The 16,191-nt window shown below is 40.6% G+C and overlaps 1 protein-coding gene across 1 annotated transcript in view; it reads left to right on the plus strand.

The window, feature by feature from the left end:
- dok4 (docking protein 4) overlaps positions 1–16,191 on the plus strand; it is a 96,722-nt gene that overhangs the window by 1,186 nt on the left and 79,345 nt on the right.

Below are 16,191 nucleotides of genomic sequence, written 5' to 3' on the forward strand. Positions count from 1 at the left end.
TGGCCCGATGTATTGCATCCCTACATCATTTATGTGATTAGTTTTTCAAACAAAATAACAAATGTCCATTGACTCCAGCCCCACAGCTTTTAGTCTACATATCTGCTGGATATATTAATATTTCTTTTGGAATATCTTAAGCATGCAACTGTTAAGTGTTGGTAAAAACAAACATTTTGCATCTCAATTTGGGAAATTGAGATGTTAATGACTGATGTGTCAAATTCATAGACCAAGGGATGATTGAGTAAGAGATAATTATTAGCTGATTAAACAAGCCATACAAACAGTGATGCTGGAACAAGCCCATGGGTTCTCATCCCTACCCAGGAACTTACTTTCCAGCTGTGTCCATTTGTTTGGTTGACCAAAACAATCATTATTGGTTGGTCTAGTTGCAGTGTCTGCCTGCAGTACATCTTATTGAGGTAATCACAACTTTGTGGCATGTACATGGTGTTTCTGTCACTTTATAGTCTTGTAGTGTAATTCCTGTCCCTCTGAAAAGTACCATGGAGTACTGTTTTCTCAGGGGACCTCTTGCTGGCTGATAATGGAGCCCCTGTTTTACTGCTGTTAATGAACCTCCAGACTCTGTTATCTCAGCAGCCATAAAGTGATCCCGGTAATAAGTGAGTTTGATAATGGTGGGGAGAAGAGGAGGGTCGCGGTGTGGAGGGGAGGGTGTGTGTGTGTCTGTGTGTCTACTGTGTGTGAACCTCGTGGAGCAAAAGGTAGCTTGTATTCTTAGTGAACTATAACTGTAACCTTTGTTGCCTGCTTTGGCTATGACTGATGAGGATATAGATGCACACACACACAAACACACACATTTTTGCTATTGAGCATACCCTCTTGCTAATGGATCAGTTGTCGCAGTTGTCATGTGTGTGTAATCTATCATGCTAATAGTGTACACACCCAAACACTTACACAACAGACTAATGGTGAAGCTGCAAGTTTGTATGACAGCTCTACTGCACACAGTATGTCATGAATGATGTACACACATGCTCATGCTCTTACATTATTTGTATTCTGCTGTGTGTGTGTGTGTGTGTGTGTGTGTGTGTGTGTGTGTGTGTGTGTTGGAGTCCCTGGATGAATGAGGAGAGAAGGGAATACATTTGGCAGATGGATTGAGGAAGAAGGAGAAGAGAGGAGGTGAGAGGAGAATGAGAAAAGGATGGAGGGAGGAGCAGCAGGAGGAGGAGATGGAGATGGAGGTGGAGGTGGGAGACTTGTCTACAGTGTTTTTCCTGCTCTAATTTGCTTTGACAGCTGCTTCTTTGGCTAAAGGCTCTGTACAAGGCTTTACGTTGCATAGGAAGGAGAGAAACACTAAGTGCTCCTACTGTCTCGCTAACATTTCCTAATTGGTGATGCTACAGTACAACTACAGTCAGACTGATGCTGTTCTGTTGTAGTTTCCTAAATCTCTGACTTGTAAAATAAAACCAACCCAATACATAGATTTTTTTCAGGAGGAGTAATTTGGACAGCTGCAGCTCATTTTGTATATTTGAGTATATCATTTTCAAAAAATGTTTTCATTGTAAAAATGTGCATATCAATCTGCTTATAATATAAAAATCTACACACTTATATACTAGTTTCACACTGCTTAATATATATTATAATTATTCATCACCTGTCCTATGTTTTATCATTTTAAAAGACCAGGCAACATTTTTTATTTATTTAACCTCTTAATTTTGAATATAACCACTTTATCAAGGCACACAGGCTATAATTTTGTTAACACAACAATGAAAAACACACGAACAAATAAAAATACTGCCATTCTGGGGAGCTGACCTGCTCTTTTTTATTCACAATTTTCTCTCCGTCAGCACCATGACTGTCATGATATCAGATTTTCACTTCATGATTATTGTGGCGGAAAGAATTCATGATAATGATATTATCGGGATAAATATAGAAATTTTGAACAAAAAATGCCAAATGTCAATACCAATTAGCATTGACACCCCTAGTCAGCATTCATTTTCTCACTCTGGTGATAACTGTTTGTGCTTGTGTTTGTAAAAAACTTGGCCAGTTGTGAGCAGTAGTTGGCTCGGACTGGGACAGAGGCCAAAGGGTATCAGCCCGCACGAAAAGCAGACATTACCAATGTGTGAGTTAATAGTTTTACAGGTGGAGCGTGGCTGGTTTTGTGAGAACTGTGGTCTATAATAATACCTCTGACACGCTCTCCTTTTGTTGTCAGTCACATGGTGAAACCGAACTACACACCTGATAAATGATTTGATGTTCGTGTGTCACTTGTAGCACGCTCCATTATCATGGGACATGATAGGCTGTTCCTGAGCCAGGGTGTATTTGCTTTGTGCTTTTGAGTTTGTTTGCATTTAATGCTATTTTCTTATTGCTATCATTGACGTGTCTATCGCCGATACATGTTGCTATTGTTTTATTGTTTCATGTACGATAAACAGTTTTGAGCAGGATTTCATCTCTGTTTTCTAAGCAGTCCTTGCCACAAAAGGAGCCCATTCACCGTACTGCCGCCATCCCCTGGTACTGGCAGGAAACATTTGGGTTGCCAGAAATGGTTGGTGTGCACAGTTGTTGATGTAGGTGGCAACCTCACTGTGAAGACAGTCACAGCAACCAGCTGTTGTAACTGAGTCACAGTTCCATCATGTAACCACTAACTATTATGTTTACATTTCCTTTGTGATTACACACACACACACGATACAGCATGTTGATTAATCAGTTGTTGGTGTTAAGTGTCCTTTTTGGCTAGCTATTTCCCCTTGCTTCTGGTCTTCACGCAAAGCTAGGCTAACTCCACCTCTGTATTTGATACACAGCCAAGAGATCGATGAAATTTATCTTCTTATGTCACTCAGAAAAAAGTGAATAAGCTCTTTTCCCAAAATGCTAAGCTATTATGCTAAGTTGATGGATGTTTGATGATCAGCATCTGAACTAAAAAAAGAAGCACATTAAACCGTAGTTGCAGGGCCATCCATATCCACTGTCCACAATTTAGGAGCGTGCATTATAAATGAGCAGACAACTTAAAGGATAAGTCTAATGATATGAGACTATTAAAACACATTAATGAGCTACAATGTTGCATTGGCCGACATTTTTTTTCATTACCATAAACACACACACTAGTTTATTTCGACTAAATCCCACATTCACTGTCCTGCTGACAAATTTTAGAGCATCAGATGTGGATTAATCCGCCACTGAAAATGGTCCCCACCAAAAACTCACTATTTACTCCTGTTTAAGTGAAGTTTGCTAAAAACAACATTTGCCATCTGTTAGGGAAATTATTATTGTTTGGGAGTAGCAACACTATATGGAGCTAGGTTTCTCATATAACTACATTTCCCTATAGCATACAGAATGTAATGGAACAAGTGCTACATTGGGATAGACGATAACAATGTTTGTTTGCAATAAGTTCCAGGGAGAAAATCCCTGCAAGCTTACATCCAATTTAATCCTCTTTTTTTAACCACAGAATACAGAAAATGACAGCTTGAGTTTACCCCAAACTAGCAGTTAGTCTTAGACAGTGCTGGGCGATATGGCCTACAAATAAAATCTCAGATTTTTTTCAACACCAAACTTGAATTACGATTTTAAGTGGTTTTCTTTTCATTCTTATAAACAAACTACAAATGACAAAGAAATTATTCAAAACAAATATTGCTTATATTTGAACAATAAAATGAACAAAGGCAAACTGATTTTTACCTTCTGGGATGAATAAATTGCACTGAATTTCCCTTTTGGGGGTTAAAGGTGCAATCAAACACAAGGCTAGAAATATGCTTGTAAACAAAATGGCAGGCCCTAGCATTGTAAACAACAGTGAAAACTTTTCAGCTAGCTTTCTACTAGCTTCAAACAGTGTCCCAACTTCCAGGGACCTAATTTTCCTTTTTCAGAAAGTTTTTTCTTATGTAAATATGCCTTAGAAAATGTTCACATCTCTGACAGTGACACAGTGCACCTTTAAACTCGTGTATGGCTGCATGGTTCAGCTGGACCTTAGGTCTGTTGTAGTGGAATAAAATTACACCCCCTCCAGCTCTCTAGCGATCTTTTCATGTGTCAGTTGTACAGGTGAGGCAAGGCAATTTTGGCAAAATACTTGCACCTTGGTAGCCTATACGGGGGATGGAAAGTTTTCAGCATGTGGATAAACCCCAGCTTTTCCACTGTATATATGGGTACCATGCCTTTGCAACGCGACTGTATCCCTAATGGCTTTCCACCGGGCCCCTTTCTTGTCATACGGGATACAATGGGAAAATGATTTCACTAATGTTGGCTTCTTTTTAGCAGGTGGTTGTGGGCTGCTGCGGTCTTGTGCATCTTGTAGTGAATAACATTTCTCCCACTCGGCTGCATGCCTCTGTTTGAGATGCAGAAATAAATTGGCCGTGCTGCTGCCTTTAGTTGTAACAGCCTTGAAACAATCTTTGCAGTGGACTGTGGTTTGTTCGAGGTCTGACGCCACAAAACCGTGTGTTTTGGATGCACATGCACTCAAATGTCTGTCACACGAGCGAAGAGAGCCCTGTACCTGCATGTGACTGTTGTTGTTAGCGTGACTTCACAGTTATTCAGTCTACACTTTGTTTTCCTTTTTGTTTTGTTGTGTGTTGTAAATACACTGCGTAGTGCAAATTGTTTGTAGCTATAAAGTAAAGATATTTAACACTGGAAATTACAGAAAAAAATTAATTCTATATTTTCAACCCATTTTTAAAGATTTCCATCTTCAGAAGAAACCAATTGGCTCGGGGCTGAGAGCCACAGACATGGTAGAGAGGTCAGAAAGAAGTGAGAGCAAAACTATAACACGTTGTTGGTTTTGGTCTTTTCGTTGGGTTTATTGACAACAAGGAAATCAACAGAAAACACCAGACACCTTTCATCCTTAAAAGCATGAAAACTGACAGGCACCCCAAAGAAACCCTGTGTCCAAATTCAAAGAATGTTACTGGTGTGCTCAGTCACCTGCATGTGATGATATGTTACAAGTGTGTGTTTGTCTTGTCCTCCACACTGTTATTTCTGCTTATTACAACTTGCAGTCTGTTTTTACATGCAGACAAAGTGACAATTAGGCTTGAGACGGAGCTCTAGTTTATGTTTGTTAGACTTGTTTTAACTCGCACACACATTCGTGCACACATTTCAGTGTTGGCTTGAGTCTAACTAGAGCTGTATGTTTGTGATGATTTGGTTGTGTCCTCTCCACCAGCTTCTTTGATGTGAAAAACGTATTTGAGTTGTGTCTTCATTTGCACATACATGCAGTGTTAGGCAGCAGGGGAGCACACCTGGAGCTGATGGATGATAGGAGGTCATAGTAAGTGATGAGGAGGGATGAGGAGAACAGCAGACAAGGGAATGACAGAATATTGTGATAGATAGCTACGGGACAGAAGATAGTATGTCATCATGTAGCACCCTGTGGACGTCATATGTCAGTTGTCACAGCAGTATGTACACCATCCACCCTCCCAGCTGCAAATCTTCTTCTTTATTCACATGCCACACTGGACAGCTTTCATGGTAATGGAAACATTCTGAAAATGGATTTGTGCTTAGTCTGGTGGAATAAAAAAAAAAGTTTTGAAAGAAATTTCAACTGAAGTCCTGATGACAGGATAGGTTGTCTCATGTGGATGACAACAAAAAAACAGGAAATGTTGGATGATAATGCTGAAGTTCACATCACAATAAATTGGCACAATTAGATCAATGAAGATAAGAGTTTGATAAATCCACTTTTTCTGCCAAACCCTACAATGTGACCTGTATTATTTCTCTGCAACCATTATAGCCAGGGAATGTTGTGAAAATCTGTGATAAATTCCTTACCAAACAATTTCTTCATTAATGTGTTCCTATAGGTGTCTAGTAACACATATAAACAGTAGGGGTGTAACAAATCTCAGCATAGTGACTGTTTAGGCTAGAAAAATGTACTAAATGACGTCGTTTCGAGTAAAGTCTGGATGTCGCCACTTCAGGACACTTGGATTGCAGTGGACGAGCAGTATGGAGGAATATTATGGAGTTTTTGTGTAGTTTTATGGACATTTTCTCCCGGTCGCCACTTAAGATCGTTGTATGGATTATCGTTGCCGGAGAGTACCCCCGCGGGTCTCCAGCTGCACTGCAATAAGAAACTACACCGGACTTATCACCAGCATGAGGGTGAGTCGATACTGACTGAATTTTGTTTTGGAGTTAACTATTCCTTTAAGGTCAGCGCAGGACTTGCGAGATGCGTCACAGTAATGTTAGTTTTGCCTGCCAGGTAAAAACAAAAGCAACATGTTTGACAACAGCGGTAAAATTTACAGATTTTCAGAGTTGTTGAAAAAAAGACCAACAGGTCAAGAAACTTGAGCAATCAGGCAGGTTGAGAACAAGACAGAGAGTTCTGTTTTCACTCAACCTGTCAGTAGAAAAGAAAAGTATAAAGCCCTAAACTTCCTATATATCTTATAATTCTGCCTTGTTTATTGTCTGTTTCATTTTTTATTAATTTTTTCATGCCCTCATCCTTTTTGTTCAGGCTTCTTGTTAATGCTCGAAGTGAATCCTGTTTGACGACATGTACGTGGATGTTTATTGATCTGTGGAACAGTGGCTGTGACAAAATAATCTCGACTCAAAGGTCTACTACTTCATTCTGAGCTTTCAACTGCATGTCATGTGAATGGAACCTGCTCAGGTGTCATCACATTTGTGGCACTTTGGTCACACATCAGTATGAAAGTAACAATGTCTGCTAAAAGTCAGATCAGTGTGGTGTTTTGCACATTGACTTAACAAGCTCGGCGACTTAATGAATGAGTTGGTGGTTTTGTATGAATGGATCATAATCAGCACAGGCAGCTTCAAGTGCAGCAGCTGGAGTGCAGGCATCACTGTGCGTGTGTGTGCGGGGGAAGGGAGGGGGGGTACTGGGTGTCATGGGTACTGCCTGTTTTCTGTGTCAAGGGACTGGAGCTTGGAGAAAAGTATTGTGGGTGCAGTCTGGTTCTGGTTGACTGGCCTTGACAGAGAGAGAGAGAGGGGGAGGGAAATATATATATATGTATATATATATATATATATACATGTGTGTGTGTGTGTGTGTGTGTACAGAGATAGAGAGAGAGAGAGAGAGAGAAACAGAGGGGGAGAGAGAGAGATGGTCTGTAATTAGTGCTCAAGGCCAACCGTCTGCCACATTCCACATCTGTAAATGACAGAGTGCAGGGTGGACTGTGTGTGTGTGTCTCTCTCTCTCTCTCTCGTTGTCTGTCTGTCAGTTTACAGTTGTTTCCACATCATAGTGTACAAACCTCCAGAGAAGCGAGAAGACGAAAGCGTCTCTCCTCCTCCTCCTCCTTCAGTGACACCATCCCTTCATCTTCTTAAGTAACTGAGTTCAGATTTCACCCTGGCTCAACCTGGTTTCGTTACCTTACACAAGGTGGCCATTTTGCCAGTTTGTGAGCTTCACTTGAGAGTATCCCAATGAACTCGATGCTACGATATTCTCAAATCCAGTTGATATTGATGTGCTTTGATGTGTTAGCATCATATTTTTAGATGTGCACAGTTACCTGTTCACTGGTGTTTTAACTCTACTCACCCATGTCATACCAATACATTAAGATTGAAGGCAGTGTTACTGGATTGGCTGACTCTGTGGCCTGCTGGGCTACTTTTTGTGTAACTGTTGAGAGGTTGTGATAATTTGTGCTACTTGACCACCTACAAAAAGTTTGGCTATATTTAAATAAATCAGCTCTTCCTCTCAAAGAAGAAGCATGATTGAGACTGACAGGACACAGAGTTAAGCTGGCTCAACATACAGTCACAATAACAGACGACTTTCAAAACCCAGCGTTATTTGAGTTTGTTCTGTTCATATAAGTGTAGTCCTTAAAGTTTGATGTAACATTATTTAAAGCTGAAATAGACAACTTTTCACACAGAGGGAAGAGCAGCAGTGTTCCTTCTCCTCCTCCTCCTCCTCAGTTAAATATCAGTGTATTTTTTCATAAGCAGTCAAACAATTGTTGATGGGACAGATGTCTGTGAGGGTCCAGCAGCTGAGGACCACATTCCTGTCCCTCAGCTAAGATGAGTGCCACTGTTGTGGCCTGGCGCACCTGGCTCTTAAAGGAATGATGCTCTGATTGGTTTAATTTATGTTCCATCCCAAGACACATCCATGACTAATTCAGAGTCAAATTACTACCCCATTGCCTCACTTTGTGCCCAGATTATCTGCCATTTAATGAGCAAAGGGGAGCTGGACAAAGTTTCTTAATGCACTTGCGCCATGTGCTGTAGACCAGGGGCCATAGACCATTTTAATAGGGCTCTTTGGGTCATTAATATGTAGATATGTAAATCATATTTTCTTTGCCCCTTCCTCTGCCAAAACGGTGACAGAAAGTTGAAACTGAAAACCAGTGATGCTGAATAGGGTTGAAATAACCAGACATGAAGAAAAAAATCTGAAGATTGTCATTGAAACACCCATCATAATTGAACAATTCAAAATCAAAATCAAATAAAATGTATGTGTTTCAGTACCAATATTATATAATACAATGATGTTTATAGGTACTCTTCCTGCATCTCTAAAATCCAAAAGGACGCAGTGAACTCACTATCCATGCATCCACGAAACGCACTATATTTTATCCCTGATGATACTACATTGAACATGAACAACAAATCAGTATTGACGATGATGACGGATGATGCGTTGCTGTTCAGGTGTTGAAACCATAGAAATAAACCACTGTTTAGATTATTTGTGTATCAGGATGATGTGATAGGGCTGTACCCGACTCAGGATTTTATAAGTAGAATCAGATTTTGCTTATTGGAAAAGATTGAACTATTCGTCTTTTTTTCAGTTCAGACCACACTAAACATCAGTATGTTTAACCTGCAGCCGCAGAGTCGGGGTATACCACCTTTCTTCGTCATCTGTGAGGCTTACACACAGATTTCACAGAAGTGTGCGTCCTGCTCATAGTTCAGTTATAAAATCCCAGCTCTCCACGGAGCGTCTCTCCTGTCGGGCTGCTGACAGCGCTGTCAGAGCAGGGCCGGTGCTACACATTTTTGGGCCCATCAACCAGATTAGGATTTGGTGCCCCTAAATTTCATCTTCTCTCATCAGCTAACCACCATCACATGGTGTCACTTGAATTGTGTGTGTGTGTGTGTGTGTGTGTGTGTGTGTGTGTGTGTGAGAGAGAGAGAGATGTGTTATAGACTAATGATTTGCAGTACAGTTTTACTCCCAGGTCTCTCCCTTCTCAGTGTGATGGATAGCAGGGTGCTGGCTGGCTGCTCTGGGTGTCAAACTGTTTTCTGTTTGGCTAGCAGTGCTTCAGTCTTTATGTGACAGTCTCAATAGAGAAAAAAAACGTCTATGTCAAATTAGTTTTTTACAATAAAGCAAGTGAACACCAGTCAGACTGTGTCATATTTTATCTGTAGGCTAACACATCTGTCTTTAAAAACCCATATTGTCTGGTCAAATACACAGAAGGGAAATAAAGATACCAAATATGTCATGCTGAATTCTGGGAAGATGTGTATGCAATTATGTATAAAATATTAATATTTTGAAACAAATATGCTTAATACTAATTAATATGAAGCACTTTGAGTCTGAACTAGGCATAGGACGATATGAAAAGTCCCGATTATCCTTGCCAAAGAATTGCAACTACAATATTAGCCCGCTTATAATCAATATGTGCTCCAAACTCTTAAAATGCACAAAAACATTCTGGAATAACTTTACATTTTGTTAAGAAACAACTACTTGTCATTGCATCACAGACAAGACACATCTTGTTAGATAGATAGATAGATAGATAGATAGATAGATAGATAGATAGGTAGGTAGATAGGTAGGTAGATAGATAGATAGATAGATAGATAGATAGATAGGTAGGTAGATAGATGATAAAATGCTTAAGTAGCTATAAAATGAAATAAGAGGTAGTAAAGTAAAATAGAATAAAACAAAATAAAATACTGTGGTATAAAAGATGACAAAGAAAACAGAGCTGTTACAGTATGATGTTACACCTTTATAAAGTAATTATGGTGAAGGGGTTAGCAAACATTTTAATATCTCTTTCCTATCAAGGATTCCACTAGAGTTTACCTGATATGTGTATATGTCTGTCTGCCCTTTGGTGATGGCGAAGTATTGTACAATTGGTTATCAGAGTGTTTTTCACTCTGCCTGCTGCTGCCGGACATGTTATTGATGAGAATGGTGAGACCGAAATGAAAACAGTAAAGTTGGGGGCCATAAAAGTAAAACAATGAACTGAAAGAAGCAGAAACTCTCCAAAGAGCCAAGGGGAACTGCAGAGTTTGTGATACTACTCTGTGGGTTTGTCTTGATGAATGACACCTTCCACATAGTTATTTGATCCATCGTTAATATGACAAAAACAGCTTAAGTAATATTAAAGTAAATATTAACGTAATTTTGTAATTTGCTTAGTCTGGTTACAGAAATTGGAGCATAAAAATCATTTTTAGTTTTCAGTTTGGTTGTTTTTCTGGGACATCTGCATCTTTGTGTTGTTTAGTTGAGGCTGTAAACTTCTATGCAGTAGCCATACTCTCTGGCCAGCTCGACTTCTTCGTGCTCTCCTCCTGTGTCGGACTAGAGGCTACAGTGACTTACTATCGCCTTTCGTGGCAATGTAATATTACCAGAAGGGACCCGTCTCTGGCTGCTTAGCAGTGGATATCTCTGCAATATAATGTATTTGAGATGAACCTTCACTTCTTCACACTCTGTTGATAGGGTTAGTTAATTTTTTTAATGTTTTAAACTAAAGTTATGTCCAGATCTTACAAAATGCACCACTCCGGAAAAGCCCAGTCTGCTCTGATTGGTCAACTCAGAGGCCTGAGCCAGCACCACTAACTGTTCTTGCCACATATATGAGATTTTATTAAGCACTCGTTAGAAGGGGCACCACCCCAATTGATAAATTAATCAGGAGAAAAATTGTATCACGTGAATCAGGAAAACACAAATACAGTGACTTAATTCAAGATATTTATTGAACGAATTGGAATGGAAAGTGCCGAGCATGGCGAGCAGACTCAGTGATCCTTAGGAGCCCATGGCAGCCAGATGATAACCACTGTACAGCAGGTTCAGTGAAGCAGCTGGTCTCATTTCTTCAGGATGATGAGTCCAGGCTCAGACAAGGCCTGTCTGAGGACACAGAGGAGTCACACAGCATGTGTTCTTCGGTCTTGTTGCGTTCAGTGACAGGCTGCAGAGTTGGGATGCATGGTGTCAAGGGGTGTGTTTTACGACACTTACTAATGTAAGGTGTTTTGGGGCCAGCCGGAAAGCAGTTTGTAACACGTTCATTGAATGTTACGTATGGTTTGCTCTGATAATAAAAGTTGGCGTCTGCTTTAAAGACGGAACACTCGCTAGTCATTCCTCCACACAGTAAACACTGTTTATTACATGGTGTCAGAGTGGGATAACGAGAACTAACAACAAGGATGTTTTCAATCGCCGGAGAGTTTCTGCTTCGAGAGACCCGCGGAGTGGCCGGACTGGAAAAAACAGTTCATTCGCTTCAGAACGGCTACAAAACTGGACAAAGAGGACGGCCCAGTTCCTGTAAGCACGTTAGTCTATGCACTGGGAAAAGTAGCTGAGAATATGCTGAGCTCTTTCACCTATGGAGAAGGCAATGGCCATCTGCAATGTGAAAGTTACTTTATTAATTACATTGTCACCATTTCCAAATGTAAAATGAAGTATGTTGGTATGTGGTATTGCTGAGATAAAGATTTTTCCTCACATGTATTATGGTTAGGATGAAAGACATCCATGGACTGTTAACCTTCCTAAAGACTTACCCGTGGCACCTTACTGTACCATCAAAAAGATGTGTTGTGATGTACTGTATGACTGCACTTGATATAAGGAAATAAAAAAGTAAAAAAAAAAAAAAGTCTTCCTTTTGGCATGACCAGTGCACCCGAAATCTTCCAAAGAAAGATGGTTGAGACATTGGAACGGCCGCAGGGAGTTGCAGTCTACATGGATGACATCATTGTCCACAGCAGAGACATGAGGGAGCACGACGAGCAGCTGCTGAATGTTATGGAGTGACTGAAGGCTGCGAGCCTGAAACTGAACACAGAGAAGTATGTGCTGAGACAGGGGGAGTTACCCTTTTTGGGCCACGTGATAAGCAAAGATGGTGTGCGTCTGGACCCAGCAACTTTATGAACCGCTAAAGTCGAAATCAGCAATGGACATGGGGTCCGGCACAGGAGGCGGCTTTTACACAAATAAAAAAGATCCTCAAAACATCACCCACCCTGGTGTATATGACTATTGTATCTGCTGATGCAAGCATCTACGGGATAGGCGGCGTCCGTTGCCATTCCATGGCGAGGACTGGAGACCAGTGGCATACTGTTCCAGACGACTGAGTGACGCTGAAACAAGGTACACTCAGATAGAAAAGGAGTGCCTGGCAAGTGTGTGGGTATGTGAGAGGTTTGAGAAATACCTCTAAGGCCTAACAGCATTCAAACTGATCACAGATCATAAACCACTCATTCCACTGATGAACTCCAAAGACCACGACAATGTGCCGATTTGATTCCAGAGACTTCTCATGCAGTTGATGAGATTCAACCCGGAGGCTGAATACGCACCAGGGAAGACCCTGGTCGTGGGGGATGCACTTACAGGAGCCAACAGAGCGACATGGTGCACAACAGAGATAGCCACTCAGACGTGGAGTGCTATGTTGCAGCTGTGATTAGCAGCATGCCAGCGTCACCAAAGAAGATGAACAGCATCCGAGCAGAGACAGCAGCTGATGAGCAGCTCCAAGAGGTGATCAGGTACATACAAGGGGGGTGGCCTGAACACATTGCAAACACACACACTAGTGTTAGGGAGTACTTTCCCATGAGAAACGAATGCATGATGGGTTGATAACCAGGGGTAGTAGAATAGTAATACCTGTGAAAATGAGGCCAGAGATACTAGAACATATACACAAGGGTCATCAAGGGCTTAATAAGTGCCGAGACAGAGCTAACACTTCAGTGTCGTGGCCTGGCATAGCCTCACAGATCACACACAAGGTTGAGAACTGCATGTACTGTCATGAGCATAGAAGAGCACAGAGGAGAGAGCCCCTCATGTCTACACCCCTCCCTGACAGGCCATGGAAGAAAATTGGCATAGATTTGTGTGAATATGGAAAAGACAATTTCCTCTTCATGGCAGACTGTTACTCCATATAACTGGACATGCCGACCACAACAAGTACACAGGTGGCTTTGAAGTTGGAAGCTACATTTGCCTGGTATGGAATACCAGAGGAGGTTTTTAGTGACAATGGGCCACAGTTTAGCAGTGATGTATTCAATGACTTAGCCCATGAGATGGATTTTAGACAGCACGTTAGGGTGAGAGATGCTGCAGAGAAAGACAAACAGACCTATTACTACAACAAACGTCATGGTGTGAGACAACTAACGCCACTGCAACAAGGAGACCATGTTCTCACAAGATTGGACAGTCAAAAGACATGGAATACCCCTGCAGTGGTGACAGGTGAGAGCACTACACAGAGGTCATACCTCATTGAGACAGAGAAAGGAGCCCTGGTCAGACGAAACTGCTGTCATCGCCAGGCAGTGCCCATCACAGGGTCATCTGCACCTGGCGACACTAACCCCAGGAGAGACCCACCAGGTGAGCCTAAAACATAGCTCTCATGGCTCAAGAGTAGACACTGATGGACTGTTTTGGAACCAGGTCTGAAAGGCTCATCAAACCTATTCAGAGACTTCAGTTGTGAAAAACCAAAAAACGTCAAGGTTGGGACATGGTTGAAAATTTGTTGAAAATGAGGGAAAGTGGTAAGAGAAAAACTAAAAACAAATTAAAAAAAATAGTAAAATAAAATAAATAAAATAGGGATTTTGAGAAGAAGAGACACATTGTTTACAAGTAATACATTATTTGGTAAAGTAAGAATTGTTTGGGTGAGTGTTGAGTTGGGTATTTGTTGATGAAAATGCAGATGGGTCATAAGTATATGCTTTTAGACCACTGTCATTGTTATTTACATGCTGCATTAAGTGTTGAATGTTGTGGATAAGAGCAGTATCTAAAAAAGGGGAGATGTCAAGGGGTGTGTTTTACGACACCTACTAATGTAAGGTGCTGGTGCCGGCTGGAAAGCAGTTTGTAACACATGCATTGAACATGTTGCATTGAAATATGGCGGTTGCTCTGATAATAAAAGTTGGTATCTGCTTCAAAGACGGAACAACCGCTAGTCATTCCTCCACACAGTAAACACTGTTAATTACACGTGGAGCCAAAAAAGATAACTGCAAATTACAAATGAATGATCATTCATGTAGCAAACGGTGGGCTTTGATTGTGGCTTTTAGGAATCTTTGCAGTCTTTCTTCTCAGTTTAGAGTTCATTCTGGGGCCTTGTTCAGCTCTCAGTAAAAAGTGAAAATCTGCATGGCCAAACGGGGGCTTCACCATGGAGAGCCCAAAAGGGTGATGAGCAGAAGCAAAGAGTCAATCCAAGAGGATGAGCCGAAAAGGGGCAAGAGGCGAGCCCAAAAAAACTTTCATAGTCTTGTGACATTGTGTGGAAGAAAGAGGATCCTTGGTGCTCTTTTACTCATTAATAACTAACTCCTTTGTGTGGAGAGAGAACTGGTCTCTACTAAAATGGGAATAATTTGGTTTCTAAATGGTATTTGAATTATATGCGTTGGCAAATCGGAAACTCGCTCGTTCTGTCGTCAATATATGTAACATATCATACGAACCAATGGCAACACTAAGAGCTTATAAGATGAATTAATCAAATAACACAGAGTAACAAATAACATAACAAATATAATACATAATCTTACCTGTAGTTTGTAGGAATATATAACAGTGAAGCTAAAATATTAAATGATAATAGAAGTCAAATCAGAAGTAAATCATACTGGTTAATATCAAATACACTCATGTGATACTGGTATTTTTTTACATCATTGTGTTAAAGGTTATTACCCAAACTCATCAGATAGCACAGTGGAATCCTGTAAATTGATTTTGAAGCAGTTAGAGTTTCATTATATCAAAATGATTACAGGTTCTGAAACACAAGATATATATATTTACACGTGTAAATATCCAAGTAGATAGTTCTGACCATTTCAGTCACTTTGGCTGAATAGAAGGAGAAGAAAGAGAAATGAATCAACTTAGTCAGGAATGCAGTACATTTATGACTCTTTATAGGTTTAGGACATAAGGATGAGAATGCAAAGTCTGTGGTGGTGGGACAAGGCATGTTTTCTCAGGTCTGTTCCTTGTCTTTCTTGACATCCTTCCTCCTTAAGGTCAGAGGTCATTGGGTCTGTGTTTGTCTCTATGCACTCCAAGACAGGCACAAAGAGCCTTTCGATTAAACCATCAAAATGTTTGTTAAAGAATTTAGTTCCTTTGTATATTTCTGTGTCTGGTCCACTAAACTGTGTCTCTGGTAGGCTTCCAAGCCACTTCCAAACCGAAAACTTCACCACCGCCTACATTTGAGACAGAAAATGATTTGTATTAGCCTTGGCCTCACTGCCCAGGGGACCACTAACATTACAGATTTGTAACTGAACAGTCCTTGTATGGTGTTAGCAAGCTAACTGCTAACATACTGTAACAACAGATATTTATTGAAAATTGACTAATCCCCTCTAAATGAATTGTTACTGACTATGATTAATTATATAACTCAGTCAATAATGAAGTCACTCATGCCAATTAAGCATCCAATGTCTAAAAATTTAATTGAAAGATTGGCTTGATGTCAAAATCAGTGTGGACATCATTAATAATGAAAATGTTTTTGTATCAGATGAAATTTAAAGTAAAGTATTGGAACAAAATGCAGCCTGATGTCAGGGAGAGACAGGCAGCATTCTGAGGCTCTGTAGAAGGGGCACTTTGCCGGTAATTACAACTGGCTACCTTTGCTTTCTTGGGGTCAAAAGTGTCAATCAATGTCCCTGATAAAACTGACTCCCAGCTGTTGTCCAAGTGCCTGCATTTTA

Source organism: Pagrus pagrus (assembly GCF_965226575.1).
Source record: "Pagrus pagrus genome assembly, chromosome: 1".
In the NCBI taxonomy this organism is placed as follows: Eukaryota; Metazoa; Chordata; class Actinopteri; order Spariformes; family Sparidae; genus Pagrus; species Pagrus pagrus.